Source organism: Triturus cristatus, chromosome 3_2 (genome assembly GCF_964204655.1).
Source record: "Triturus cristatus chromosome 3_2, aTriCri1.1, whole genome shotgun sequence".
NCBI classification, from domain to species: domain Eukaryota; kingdom Metazoa; phylum Chordata; class Amphibia; order Caudata; family Salamandridae; genus Triturus; species Triturus cristatus.
This window is the reverse complement of record NC_140584.1, coordinates 379230236-379246119: the sequence shown is the minus strand read 5'-3', so window position 1 is coordinate 379246119 and position 15884 is coordinate 379230236. Positions and strand designations below refer to the sequence as shown.

Below are 15884 nucleotides of genomic sequence, written 5' to 3'. Positions count from 1 at the left end.
ATGACATTACAACGCATGACACTACAACGCATTTTTAAAAACTACCTTTACAACGCATTCCATTACAACGCATACTACCATTACAACGCATACCATTACAACGCATAATATTAAATTGCATTTAAGGTAAGTATTAGATAGTATAGGGGTAAAAATTAATTTTCTAACTCCAGGGGGTGCAACAGTAGGGTAAGTGTTGGATAGTATAGGGGTAAAAATTACTATTCTAACTCCAGGGGGTGCAACAGTAGGGTAAGTGTTGGATATTATAGGGGTAAAAATTACTATTCTAACTCCAGGGGGTGCAACAGTAGGGTAAGTGTTGGATAGTATAGGGGTAAAAATTACTATTCTAACTCCAGGGGGTGCAACAGTAGGGAAAGTGTTGGATAGTATAGGGGTAAAAATTACTATTCTAACTCCAGGGGGTGCAACAGTAGGGAAAGTGTTGGATAGTATAGGGGTAAAAATTACTATTCTAACTCCAGGGGGTGCAACAGTAGGGTAAGTGTTGGATAGTATAGGGGTAAAAATTACTATTCTAACTCCAGGGGGTGCAACAGTAGGGTAAGTGTTGGATAGTATAGGGGTAAAAATTACTATTCTAACTCCAGGGGGTGCAACAGTAGGGTAAGTGTTGGATAGTATAGGGGTAAAAATTACTATTCTAACTCCAGGGGGTGCAACAGTAGGGAAAGTGTTGGATAGCATAGGGGTAAAAATTACTATTCTAACTCCAGGGGGTGCAACAGTAGGGAAAGTGTTGGATAGTATAGGGGTAAAAATTACTATTCTAACTCCAGGGGGTGCAACAGTAGGGTAAGTGTTGTATAGTATAGGGGTAAAAATTACTATTCTAACTCCAGGGGGTGCAACAGTAGGGTAAGTGTTGGATAGTATAGGGGTAAAAATTACTATTCTAACTCCAGGGGGTGCAACAGTAGGGTAAGTGTTGGATAGTGTAGTGTAATATTATGCGTTGTAATGTTATGCGTTGTAATGGTAGTATGCGTTGTAATGGAATGCGTTGTAAAGGTAGTTTTTAAAAATGCGTTGTAGTGTCATGCGTTGTAATGTCATGCATTGTAATGGATTGTGCGTTGTAAAAAATGCGTTGTAAGTGTAGTGCGTTGTAAAAGTTGCGTTGTAAAGGTTGTTCCCCGTTTTCTGGTGTAGCAGCAGCAGCTGTGTTTTCTTTTAAAAGGAGGCTGTTTTTATTTTTGTTAGGGTCAATAGTTTCTCAAGAGTAGCAATCAAGCAACTCCACAAAGGGGGAGGGCGGAGAGAGAACAGAAGAAGCCTTTGCTTTGCACGTTATACCACTATTTCTAGTAAATCCGCCCTTTTTAAAAGTGCTAAAATCACAGCTTTAACACGTTGCTCCTGGGAAACACAGCCGAAGCAGCACTTAAAGTAAGGCACAAGTTCAGATCACAAACATTTATTTAAACTATGTGCACTGCTGGCTGGCTCCAACTTGTTACAGCTAAGTTTACAGAAATGAAATCAGCAGGAGGGAAGGCACGGTGATTGGAAGAGGCGAGACGGCACCCTGGAAATCCAGGTCAGAACGAGCAGCTCTTTAAGGGAGTTAGAAAGATACAAGAGTTTTAAATGATACATGATGAAGATTCCAGCAGAAATTGCGCACACATGCATAGAAGGGGAGAGGAGTGGGGAGATTGAAAAAGTACCTTTCTCCATGTTGTCAGACAGGCTGGCTGCTTGCAAGAGGTTCCATGCATGGTACCCCCTTGCCTTGCATGTCTCCAGCTGTGAATGCCCCCGGCAGTTATGCTCCAAGATACTGCCCCCGCTTTGGACTCAGCTGCCTGCTGCATTTCGATCCTGATGCTAAATTAGCGGGACAAATGTTTCTGATGAAGGGAGAAGGGTCATTTAAAGTAAACAAACTTGCTGCTGCTGGCCGGGCTGGCATAAAAAAAAGCAGCTGTGAGAGAGCATGTGAGCATGTCCTGCCTGTAATGGCAGGCAGGGAAACTCTTTTAAAACAAGCGCGGCCACGCGGCTGCGACTGTGAAAGCGACCGTGCGAATTGGAAACATGATCCACAACAGATGGCACCCTGCGTGCCACTGCTCGCACCGCAAGCTGGAGGCCATGGGAGTAAACATTTACAGAAAAAGGTGGGACATGCACCCGCCTTTGACCAATTGCGTGCTTTCATTTTTGAAAGCCACACGCAAAGGCCAATACAATGTGTGGAAAATCTAAAGCCACATGGATGAGTTTACTGAAAGACTGGAGTGATTCCAAAAGGCCCTTTCCTAGGACAGCGCATGTGTGCTGCGCTAGGCTCAACCTAAAAATCGCCTCATTATGAAGATGGGAAAAGTGATGTGAGCACAAGGCATCACATGTGGTACAGCAACGCTCTAAGATGCAGATCCCTATCATGATAAAAGTGATCAGTTATGTTCCATCAGGGGGTGTGACTTCGATGCCTGGCAAGACGGCAGCAAACCTGTAAGGCTCCAATTAACAACAGAACATTTCCATTATTGTTGCAGCTACTTGAAACTTTCCCTTGGCTCCCTTAAAATGGTTGCTGCTCTGGCCCCATGGTGGTGCTGAGAAAACTACTTTGTTAGATGATGGCTGTGTACACACATGCCACAATCGCTGTAACTGTTAAGTTGTTTAGTCACAGGTGGCCGTCATTTTGTGATGCTTAATGCTCGGGTATTTCTTCATGATGCATTGCATGGTCGTGCCTCTGGTTTTCTTCTTCATGATTCCTTCATGCACATCATAACTCTCAAGTTGCCTTGGTCCTGGTGACTGAGTGGACTACCACCATTTTGTGCAGCATCTCTTCAGGTGTACTCTGGGTACCCAGCAACTTTAGGTTATTCTTCTCATGACTGAGGTCATTGTACATCTACTATGGAGTAAGTCTCATTTACATTTGGTTTCCTTCTCCGAAGCTGAGATTTTGGTCACGAAAAGAGCCACTTTTGGGCTTCTAATCTATAAATCCCCTCTCCTTGTATGGGCAGGATCAAGTCTCTTCACCAGCTCTCTAGCAATATTGAAATATATGCCAAAATGACCAGTGACCCACTTATTGGTGTTAAAGCTTCCTCCTCAGGTGCTCAATCAAAGAGAGCCAAAAATAATCCACCATCGAACATTGCCTCATCTAGTAATCCGATTTTGGATACTCTTCTGGATGAGATGAGAGGACTGCAGCCTTTTATGTGCGCCACTAATGAAAAATCGAAACAAATTGAAGATAGTTGGATTGTTATGGTGGACAGGATGGTTGAAATGGAACAGCGTATTCGCTCTTTACTGGATTTATCTGTGAGTATCACTCTCCTTGAACAAGAATTTGCTAAACTTAAATTACATGCTGAAGACTTGAAAAGTCGTTACAATAATCGTTCTTTATACCGTCTGCCGGAGACTGTTGAGGGTCCTAATCTTCTTGAATTTCTGCACAAATTTCGCCCTGACCTACTCTGTCTTTTTGACTGCTCCTCTCTAAAATCTCAGCATGCTCATCATCGGGGTAGACTTAATCCTCAACCATCTAAACCTTGAGGTATTATAATGCTGTTTCAAGAATTCAAAGATCATCATTGTGTCTTCAAAGCAGCTAAAGCAAAAAAAAAAACACTTACATGGTCTTCTCATACCTTATTAACTTTGCATGATCTTTCCCCTACAACCAATGCCAGATGAAAATAATTTCTTGCTCTGAGACCCTAGATGAGACATTTAAACACTTGTTATGGAATCCATCATCCCTGTTCTTTCAGGATAACCTATGAAGGAACTACTACACTTTTTGCTGATCTCACTAAACTCAGAATGTTCCTTCACAATGTTTCTTCTCGCCCAACTCGACTAGTGTTTTGAAACCTTAAGATGATTTTGATTATGTCTCCTCTGTATTTGGCTTTCATCTTTACATGATTGGTTTTTGCTCTGTTGTCATTCTTGTCATGTAGTTGACACATCTCATTCACCTCTTCGTTATGTGTGCTGTCAGGTCTGGGTTTTTATCCCTGAACTGGTTTTCTCTTTTTCTCTTTCCCTTTATATTTCTTCTTCTTTCTTATTTCATCTTCTTTTTGTGAGTGCTTTTTTGATATTTGCCTTTTATTCTGCTCCTATTGTATTTGCCTTGGTGTTCCTGACGTGTCCTATATGTATAATATTGTTATGTGGAACGTTTGTGGACTTTGACACCTCACTAAATGACAAAAGGTATTTTCACATCTTTCTAAACTCCAATGTAAAGTTGCTTTTCTATGAGAAACACATTGCACTTCTGCAGAATCTCTCAAATTGAAGGAAACAATGGGTTGGTTAGATATTTTTTTTACCAGCAATTGATCGCAATGGTGGGGTTGCTATTTTATGTCATAAATTACTGTATATCCATGTTGTCTCTCCAGAATGTGACAATGAGGGCAGGATGGCTCTTCTGGATGTCACTTTGGACAACCACCCCTTAACTTTCTTTAATGTTTATGGTCCTGTTAACCCAAATCCTGGATTTTAGAACACTGTAAAAACAAAACTTGCTAATATCTCCAATCCCAATGTTATTCTTGCTGGTTACTTTAACCAATTGGTAGAGCGCTTTAATAACAGACAATCCAAATACAAATTTAAATGCAATAAAACGTATACGGATTTTCAATCTGCCATCACTTCTCGACCATTCTATGATGTTTGGTGTACCTATAATCCTGATAGACGGGAATTTTCTTTTTCTTGTAATGTTCATAATACCAAATCTAGGATTTATTATATTTTAGTCACTAAATCATTACAACATACTGTACACTGTGCTAAGATTGGTTCCATTTTTATCTCAGACCATGTCCCGCTACTGGCTTCTTTAGACATGTCTAATAGATGGTGATTTAATCATTTACTTTTATCAGATCAAACTTTCCATTTGGCAGCTAATATTTTTATACAATAATTCTTCCAGCTCAATGACCCATTGCTAATAACTGGGATGCCTTTAAGGCTTCTTTCAGAGCATTTGTCATTGCTTATTCAGCAAAGAAGAAAAAGTGTTTAACTCGGTCAATACAATATTTTGGTACATAAAATGAAATCACTTGAACATAGTTACCTTACCACACAATCATCTTTTATGCTACATGAGTTGATTAAAACTGAATCTGAATTAAACAAGATTGCAATTGTGGATGCTTGTAATGTTCTACTTAAAGTTAAATCTGCATTTCACTGCGGAAAGAACAAAGCTGGTAAAATGCTTGCAAATTATTTAAAAATGAAAACAGAACATAAAGCTACCTGGTCTGTTGATAATGAAAAGGATGATACTGTATCTGTTTCTAATGCTGACATTTATAGATCCTTCCAAATATTTTATGAAACATTTAACACTAAATATACATCCTGAATCACACGTGATATTAGAAAGTTCTTCGCTGATAACCCCAAACCCCTTAATAAGTGAGTTCAGACAGTGATCAGGAGGCTTCGGGCCCGAGTTACGATTATAACTATCGTGACAATTGGTATCCTCCCCAAAGTTACTTTCCTTTTTTAGGGGAAGGCCAATGGAGGCCACCGCGAGGACAAGGTGGGAATTGGCTAAGAGGAACTTCGAGAGGGCAGCAGAACCCATCGAATACGAATTGGGACAGGGGCAGAGGTGCGATCCCCAAGCAGGTCCGCTTCCAACCGGAGAACCACGGGGAAATCTCGACGAGACGCAAAGTATACAGGTGGTAGAGCTCAAGAATAATCCAGTGGTCAATATTTCTCCATATACCCTCAATACAGATGAACAAGAAGTTCTCTCGAAAGGTTTGTCATTTGTCCCCACGGCCCACCCAAATTCATTCAATCTCAGGACAGAACTGCATGGATTCTTTCGTAAGATCTGTCTCAGGTATTTCTTCAGGAACTCTGAAGATAATCCTTCTAAATCTCTTACAGGCCTACAGGTTCCATCTAAGTTTGTTCCGCCTACTAACGCAATGAGTAACAGAATTTTGGCGTATGAGAGTATAGTTTTGAAGGATGTCAATACTTTATTATCAACATGTAAACACACCATACCCAACACCAGCAGATCTGAGAGAGCCGCCCTTTTGATCCTTAAAAACAACAAGGATATTGTGATCAAGTCCGCTGATAAGGGAGGAGCCATAGTGGTACAGGACACGAGTGCATACAAATCTGAAATTATGAGACAACTGCAAGATGGTGTCAGCTATTCTTTGTTAAGATCTGACCCCACCAAGAATTTGACTAATGAAATTAATCGAATTACTTCTGATGCATTTAATCTGGGTTTCTTGAGCAAATTGGAATTCGAGTATCTCAACCAAAAATGTACAAGCCTACCTACCATTTATACCCTACCGAAGATACATAAAGATATGCTCCACCCACCCGGACGTCCAATTGTATCGGGTTGCGGTTCATTGTTGGAACCACTATGTAAGTACATAGACTTCTTTTTAAAACCAATTGCTGAAAAGACGCAAACGTACTTACGTGATACCATGCAAGTCATCACCCTGGTTGACAATAAACCATTTGATTCTAGCGAGAAATTACTTGTCACCTGTGACATTGTCTCACTCTATACAAGCATCCCACAGGAACCAGCTTTGGAAGTCATGCGAGAGATCCTGAACTTAAGACCGGCTCCAGTAATGGTACCCACTGATTTTATCATAGCACTCCTCACTATCGCTATGAAGAATAATTTTTTCTACTTTCAAGGTAACTACTATGTACAGACTAAGGGTGTAGCGATGGGAGCTGCCTTTGCCCCAGATCTAGCCATCCTGTATATGGACAATTTTGAAAGACGCTACGTTCTCAACAACAATCCTTTTTCTCGAAATGTCAATTTATGGAAGAGATATATCGATGATATATTACTCATCTGGAATGGCGATACAGTTCAACTCAATCTGTTTCATGAATGGCTGAATCGATGTGATCATGATATCCAGTTTACTATTCAGTCAGACGCCCACGAAATACCTTTCCTCGATCTAAAGATTTTCAGTGAAGACAACAGACTATTCACTACTCTATACAGGAAACCTACCGAACGTAACTCCCTCCTTAGGTACAGTAGTTACCACCCACGTGGCCTAAGAGATAACCTCCCGGTAGGTCAGTTTCTACGCATCCGCAGAAATTGTACAAAGCGAGCAGACTACTTGACCGAGTCCGAAGATCTGAGTACCAGATTGATTTCAAGGGGCTACCCCAAACATTTGGTTAAAAGGGCCCAGAAAAGGGCCTGGTTCAACCCTAGGGAAACTTTACTCACGGCCAAAGATCCGGATGAATCTGCCAGGAAAAAAATCATCTGTGTCACGACGTTCTCCACTAGAAGTAACGCTGTATAAAAGATCATAAATAATCATTGAAACCTAGTATCAACTGAGATTGATCAACCAAATTTACCCATGCATTCTTTTAGAAAGGCCATGAGTATTAAGGATCACGTGGTACACTCTTTCTTGGAGGACCCAGTGGAACCCACTATCCAGTCACTCTGGAACCTACCACCTATCTTGGGACACTTCAAATGTGGATCCTGTAAAGCATGTCTAACAACAATACAAACTAAAAAGTTTGTCTACAAGCACCATACAATCATGTTCCATTCCCATACAAACTGTAACTCTACCAACGTGATTTATGGGATTCTGTGCCCCTGCGGTCAGTTATATATTGGCCAAACACAGCAGAAAATCAAATCAAGAATATTGCAACATCAAAGCAGAATCAGATGCAGTGTTCCAGGAGCACCCCTAGTCGAGCATTACAGCCAACTGGGACACAGCCCTGACCAAATGCAATGGCTTGTGGTTGAGAAAACCGAATTGGGTCCAAGAGGAGGCAATATATCCTCTATCCTAACCATTAGGGAATCCAAATGGATGATCCGTCTGGACACTATCAATTTTGGTTTGAATGAACAAGATCCTAGCAATGCACAATTAGCTGTTCTTAGCAACTAAGAGTTACTGTCAATTCTGTTTTATTCTCTTTACCATGTGGACGTTTATCATATGTTTCAATATTGGGTGTCTTCACCTATATTTAATACGCTTTCCATATTTAACATGATGATGAATGTCCCAATTCTGAATTATCTTATGACCTTTTTTAGCATGCATTATGCTAGCAATCTGTAGCATGCTAGTGTATCAATACAGATAGAAACGTTATGGACTCATATACATTTGGTTCATTCTAGTGTGTCACTGTATTCAAAGTTTACGCTATTTATAATTGTGGTGTTACTGATGACATATTCTACAACTGCTTTCATCTAGTAATTGATTTGTAAACAAAAAGGTTCTCGTTTGAACCATATGTCATCTTCAACCTGTAGCCCGTATATATAAACTTGTTTATGATCATGTACTTATTTTACCATCTTGATGTTTATGTGACTAAACAAAAATATATTGTTGGTTTGATGTACTATGCACACCTGTTGTGCTGGTGTACCACTTCACCCACCAATGATTTCATTCACAAATTTATTATTTATTATTGTGTTATTCTCCTCAGCCACCTTCGATTGAGGTCCGGGTTGTTTTCCTTTCTCCATCCATAATGTGAACGAACAATTTTCATTAACAATTTATTTAATGTCAGCCCCATTCTTCCCCCGAACACAGTTACCCCTAATATCCAGCCCGTATTTTCAAAACGAGTTTTAACATTTATTCTCTAAGATAAACACTGTATGATGTCTTTCTTCTAATGCACTGTTACCGCTAGCATCCAGCGGCTGCGCCGCGCGGGACGTCATGTGGCGCATTGCGTTTCATCTCTAGTTAAAGGCTTCCGCTGCCGCAGCGCTTCTGCATTCATCTCCGAGGAGAGCAGTTTGCTGCGACTGACGGAAAGCATTTTCCATGGCACGTTTTTCCCATTTAACATTATTCGGCTATTTGTATACCGTATCGCACACGGGTGTGTTTGGAATTATTTGTTCATCTCCCCTGCTAGAGGACGAGGAGTTTTGGTCTATACGACCACAAGGATTTTACATCCCGTTCTGCCTTGATCCTTTACGTCCATAGTCGGGCGCTTCCCTCCTTGCCAGTTACCGTTTATTGTTCTTGCCCACGCAATGATATTTTAATCAAGGCTTTACACCCCTGGGTTCACTCTTTTCGAACTATGGGTATGACCATCCAAGTTTACAATGGTTTCCCGCTCTGATTTGCACGTATGATGTTTCTCTTTAACCACACACCCACCTGATGGGCGTCAATCACACCTTATTGATTAATTTCCCCCCTTTTCCCCTTCCCCCCCCATTTTTAAGTTCCATCTGATGTCTGTAGATTATGGTACCTATCCTGTGCGCCCATTGTCCTCAGTCTGGGTCTTGTTTTTAACCTCTTCAGTGCCCATGACGAGATAGTCTCGTCATGGAGCACGGTTGCGCTGTGCCCATGACAAGACTATCTCGTCATGAACCCCACCCACTAGTGCAATGCCCGGCACAGGAGGGGGAAAGGGCGTGGCACTGAAGGGGTTAAGCTTTCTACATTCGCTCTTTTGTTCTTTTATCCATAAAGGTCAACTTTCCCTGTGATTGATTTCACCCCTTCCACCGATGGTTTACCCACGGCGAGTGATGCAGGAGTAATTACTACTTCCTGAATTATTTGATCTTGAGTAAGTAAGGATTCATCTGCTTAGCTTAAATGTGATGAATCTATTTTATTGATTTATGGATCACCCTTACAATGACACCTTATTTTTCAGGTGTACTTCACCCCCACCCTTATTCGGAGCTTACCAGCCCTCGCGCCTTTTGACGCCAAGCCAGTTTCTACTATACCATAATATTCCAACATGGTAATTATAGTGATTTCTTTGCCTATTCTCAGTCCCAAATATATTTTTTCTTTTTGGGACTCAATGCACTATTTATTTGTAACATTCGTCTTTAATATTTCCGTAGGTGCCCCCCCTCCCGTTAACACCGTCACTTTTGTCCTGAAGAAGACCCCGTTAGTAAGGATACAATCAACCTACCTGGGTCAAGGGGTCGAAACATCGACATTTAATCCCACCAGTACCTTCAATAGTGCAATTTGCACTGTGTTCTTTCAAATGTACATGGTTTTGGACATGAATGTATATTTAATGAATGAATTTCATTTTGACTATGCAGCATTGAGTTACATGCCCAACAATTGATTTGTGATAGTGTCAAAACGTTATATGTCACTTACCCTCATACCTCACTCCATCCACTACCTTGCCCCTCCCTTTGGCACCCTGCACTTTGGATCAGTATTGATTAATTTCTAATAATGTGTATTTTGCCAAGTGTGATTAAACAACACTCTGCCATTACGTAATTGTTCAATCATCCTTTTATGCTGATTTTGTTAATGTTTTACAAGCTTTTATACTCTGGGACCCTCTTCTTTATACTGTTTTATACCCAGGTCCCAGTGATCTTTGGGTCTACCCTTTGCTCTAACGGTTGCTGTTGATAATGGCAGAATGTTTTCTAATATTATATATATTATTATGGCAATATGGATTCTCCTCTTGCAGCAGTATCTCTCAACACCGAAAATATTTTGGCTGTTTTAATTGGCAGTATATGTTTTCCACAGTTCAATGGTTTGCCTTTGGTCCTAAATTCATTTCTTATGTGAAACTATTATACCCTAATCCTCATGCAAGTGTATTTCTAGATGGACATTTCTCCCCCTATTTAAAATTACACAGGTTACCAGACAAGATTGCTGTGTTTCAGCTTTGTTGTTTGTTTTTTGTTTGCAACCCTTCATAGAACAAATTCAGTGTAACCCTAACATATCAGGTTTTAAACATGGGACTCAGGAAATTAAACTGTATGCTTATGCAGATAATATATAGATATATATGTCTAACCAACTTACCTCTTTACCTCCTTTTTTTACAAGAAATCTCCTTGTACTCTAATGTCTCAGGTAATAAACATAACTTTACTCTAACTGAGATTTTTCTCTTGAATTCCCTTTGCTATCAGTTCATGTTTTCCAAGCCAAATTTTGCATGGTGTCCTTCACAAATTAAGTACCTTGGTGTATGGTTTTCCCCCTACTATTTGTGAATGTATAGGTTATAATTTTACTTTGTTAAGATCTGAAATACAAACTCTACTCCCGGTTTGGTCACCATTATTTTTTTCATTGAGGGGTAGATTGGATACTATTAAAATGATGATTGTGCCATATATTTTACACCATTTTATGTTGCTCTTTAAAATACCTAATTATTATATTAAACAGCTGGAATCTATTTGTATAAAATTTCTGTGGCATAATAGGCATCCATGTACTGCCATCACATGGCACAAAGGACCAAAACTTGAGGGAGGAGTTAGATTTCCTGAATTTAAATGATATCATAACTTCTTTATTTATAGATAGAACTGCACTCTGAATTATGATTACCAAAATCAATCTATACCCTCGTAGATTATTTTTGAATGTTCCTTATTGAACAACTTTACGTTTATAGATGTTCTTTTTAAAAACCCTATTTTTAAATACACACGCTTTTTAATAAATAAATGATTATTTGACAAGTCTTCTTTTCAACACAGTTATTTTACTTTCTGCTATTTGGTATAATGAGGGCCATATATATCATGCTTTTTTGCAGGTGCAGCACATATAGAAGTTACAAATCACCATTCTGGATTGTTCATGTGCAGGAAGGGACAACGTCCTGCACATAAACAATCATTCCCTCAACACAGGCACCCTTGCACCATGGTGCAAGGGTACCTGCGTTGGCGCTAGCAGCTTAATTTAGCACCAGCACAGGGAGAAATGCAGTGGTGCACCGTATTTATTTTTAAATACAGCCATCCTTGCATTCTAAAGTGACGGAGCGCGGCGTTAGCTATTTTGGAGCTAACCCACGCTCCGCCACTTTATTGTAATTATGACTCTTGGTTTGTTATCTTTCTACAGGAAATCTGAAATGGCTTTATCTATTGATTTAAAGAAGGAGGGGGAGAGGGAGACCGGAAGCATACTTGAAGTGAAATTATTCAGTAGAACAATCATTGTCTTAATAGTGTCCACCCGTCCCCACCAGGTGATGCTCTTCGGTTATCAGGCATTAAGGAGATCTTTACCTTTGGAGAGTGTCTTTTGCTCATTGATATCAATAGAGTGTTTCAAGCTAAACCAAATGCCTAGGAACTTGATGGCCTTCGGCTGCAATTGTAGACTGAGGTCTCCAATAACAGGTGACGTACAGTAGATGTTTAGGGGGAAAACTTTGGTTTTATTTTTCTTTCGGGAGTATCCTGCCACTATTGAGTATCTCCCTATTTGTTGCATGATAATTGGCATGGCACTTGGGGGATCTTCTGGGAAGAAGAGTACACCATCCACATATCCTGTCAGGAGAAGTTGATGCCCAAAATACCTGGATTATCTCTGAGTGCGGTGGTTAATGGTTTGATGACCAGCAAAAAGAGCAGGAGTGATACGGGTTTGCCTTGGCGAGTGCCTTGGGTAAGATTAAATGGTTGGGATAAATGGCCATTGACTCTGACCCTTGCTTTTGGGTTGGAGTAAAGGGCCATAATTATGAGGATGATATCATCTCCAAGTTGTTATTGATAGAAGGGGGCGTGCAGGAAAGGCCAGGAGTCTTTTTCAAAAGCCTTCTCTGCATCTAGTTTGAGGGCAGCGGTTGGTCAGTGGGATAATTTGGCTTTCTCTAGGACATGGCAGAATGTTCTGATGTTATCTGCAGCTAGCCTACCTTTGAGGAACCCCGTTTGTGAATTTGCTTTCAGGTTCTGAAAAACAGATTCCAATCTGTGGGCTACGATCTTCGCGTAAAATTTACATTCGATGTTAATGAGGGAGATCGGCCTGTAATTTTTAACATTTAGAGGTTCCTTTTTTTGGGATTACCACAATTGTGGCTTCGGTTACCCAGCTGGTCATGCACCCTGATGAGGTTTATTGGTGGAAAACCGTGTAAAGGGGACCCAACACTTTACTGATAAAAGTCTTGTAGAATCTGGCTGAGTAGTCACCTGGGCCTGGAGCTTTCCCGGTTTTAAGAGTATGTATTGCAGCCCTGATTTCGTCTTCAGAATACGTTCATTGATAGTGAGCGAGTCAAGTTGTGATATCCTCGAAGGTGGCAGGATTACAGATAATCATTAATTGCCAAAGGGGAAGTGGGGTATTGGAGTTATGGAGGTTAGCGTAGAAAGATTTAAAGGTATCAAGGATATCTTGGGTTGATGATGTAATCAAACCATTGGGATTTTTTATTGCTGCTATGAGACTTTGTTTTTTTGTAAATTTTAGGTAGTTAGCCGGGGTTTTCCCTGCTCTGTTGTTATTGCAGAGGATCCCATCGATGACTACATCGATCCACTAAGGATTTGATTGTATTCATATTGTGCATAGAGGACCGCTGAGCCTTTAGTGTGCCTAAGTTGTGAGTTTAGTGAATGGATCTCTGCCTTCAGTGCCATAAGTTGGTTAGATATATCTTTGTTTTTTGCGGACATGAGATGGCTCAAAGTGCATTTGCGGATGGCTTTGAGGGTGTCGCATCTTTTGATAGGGGATGTGTCGTAAGAGTGTTTTCCTTGTGGAAACGTTCAATGATGTTTGCAATTTCTGTTCTGATGTTGGGCTCATCTAGTAGTTTGACATTTAAATGTCATCATCTAGGTGGGGGAGTTGGGTGATTGAGAGACTGTTGCAAGGGCATGCATGCATGGTCAGAGACCACAAACTGTTAGATTTTTTGGGCGTGGGCAAGTTGAATTAGGGATTTGCTTACCAGAATGTGGTGTATCCATGAGAAAGATTGGTGTGGTGCTGAGTAGAAGGTATAGTTGGCTCCTGTGGGGTTATGTAATTGCCAGATGTCTACTGGGTTATTGTTGTTGCAGCAGAGTTTCATCTGCTTGTGGGAGTTATTAGCTATAAATCTATGAGCTGAAATCCTGTCTAAGTTCTCATCCATTGGGAGGTTGACGTCTCCACCCAGAATTATACCCAGTTTGTCTGTGAGGTCCAAGAGATGTTTATCTAGGTCTTTCCAGACTGTTACTGTGTTGTAGTTAGGTGCATGTATGTTGGCAATAAAAATGTCTACATCTCTTTTCTTTACTTTGGAGATGAGCCACCTGCCCTCGTGGTCGTGCGTATCTGATATTACTGAAATATCAGAACTTTTAGATATCAGTGTGACAACTCTTTTTGTGTGGGACAGGTGAGATGCCAATGTCTTCAACCCCTGTGCTGTAAAATGTTGCATCATGTACAGATTTTAGGTGGGTCTCCGGTAGGACAATGATGTCCCCTTTTAGTTTGTTGTAGGAGTCTGCCACCACTCTACGTTTTACAGGTTGGTTATGCCTCCTTGTGTTTAGAGAGAGTATGCTTAAAGGGATAGCCATTGCAGGAGGGTATATGGAGTCATAGGAGTCCTTTGGGAGCATGTATGCTGAGCTGCTGTGAGATAGTGTGAGTCTTGATGTGGTGTTCTTCGAAGATACACACAGGTAGCCAAGGGATCTGAAAAGATGTCCATGTAGGAAAATGCTAGAGTTAGAGTAGATGGGGGAAAGGAGGGAGTGAGGAGGTGAAAGGAAGGAGAAGAGATCAATTTAAGAGGGGAAAAGAAGATAAGATAAGAAGAGCCAGATTGACATAAAGAATTTCAAACTGAAACAAAATATCCCATCCCCCTACCCACTCTCCATCCAATCCTTGAAATGTGCAGAGGGTGCAGTTCCCCAGCCCTGGTATAATCAGGACTCTCTGGGCCATGTGCAGGCCTGTCCCAAACCAACTACGTTGCTACCCAGTCCTGCAATAACTTGGAACAAGTCATAAAATTCTAAAGTAGGAAAAAGAAATGAGTGCTTTATCGGACATAAGCCACATCATGTAGCATAGCCTTGTATCGGTTGGGTTGACAAAGATAGTTTGGTTTGAGGGTCCTATGGTTCCCCTTGCTGACACTCTGGGGTGTGTTATTCCGGCTGGTGAACATATTGAGTCAGTTATAGGATCGTGGTATTGGACCGTTGGAGCACAGTATGTGGTGAACACCAGTTACTTTTGTGAGTGTAGATTGCTAGCATAGAATGCATGTGAGTTGGGGGTGTGTTGGTAGTGCAGATAGCTGCTTAGTTTTGGGGCACGTGGATTTGACCAGGATAGCTGGAGGGGGGGAGTATCCCTCCCAAGAAATATCAAACACTCTCTAATGGTCAGGGAGAAAGAAACAACATGTAACAGCAATACCTTTCAAGATTATAACTCAGAGAATGACTAAGACCTACTTTTGACAAGATATTGGAACTGTAATGGTTGCGTGGCAATTAAGTAAGCTGTAACATTACAGCAAGGGAAGAATAGAGGCAGTTTGACTATACATATTATGAAAAACCCAATCCTCAAGTCTGTAGTCATCCCCAACAAGACTGCAGGACTGAAAAGGCAATTTTGTGCATCGCTTTTGTGTGACACAGAATAATTTCGAGGCCATTGTCAATAAGGGTCCAGTAGTGTGAGATGACAGTGTCTCATATCTGTATGATTGTGTGAGAAGTTCCCGGGAGGCACTGGGGACTTTGAGAGATGCCAAGAATATAGGTAGGATCAGTCTAAGCTACATACCCATGGATGCGGATACTGATGCTTCTAGGAGGTTTCGAAGCTCAGCCGGATTTAGGAAGAATAGCGTCTTTGCCTGGAACACAATTCAGAATTTTGAGTGGCCAGCAAACCCAAAAGGGATGTTGTGGACTTTGAGAAACTGTCGGAGTACCAGTGAGCCATTTCTAATGGCAACCGTCTCCTTTGAGT

The 15884-nt window shown here is 40.9% G+C and overlaps 1 long non-coding RNA gene across 1 annotated transcript in view; it reads left to right on the top strand.

Annotated features, from left to right (window-relative positions):
• LOC146857406 (uncharacterized) overlaps positions 1–15884 on the top strand; it is a 333949-nt gene that overhangs the window by 12082 nt on the left and 305983 nt on the right. The window lies entirely within an intron of this gene.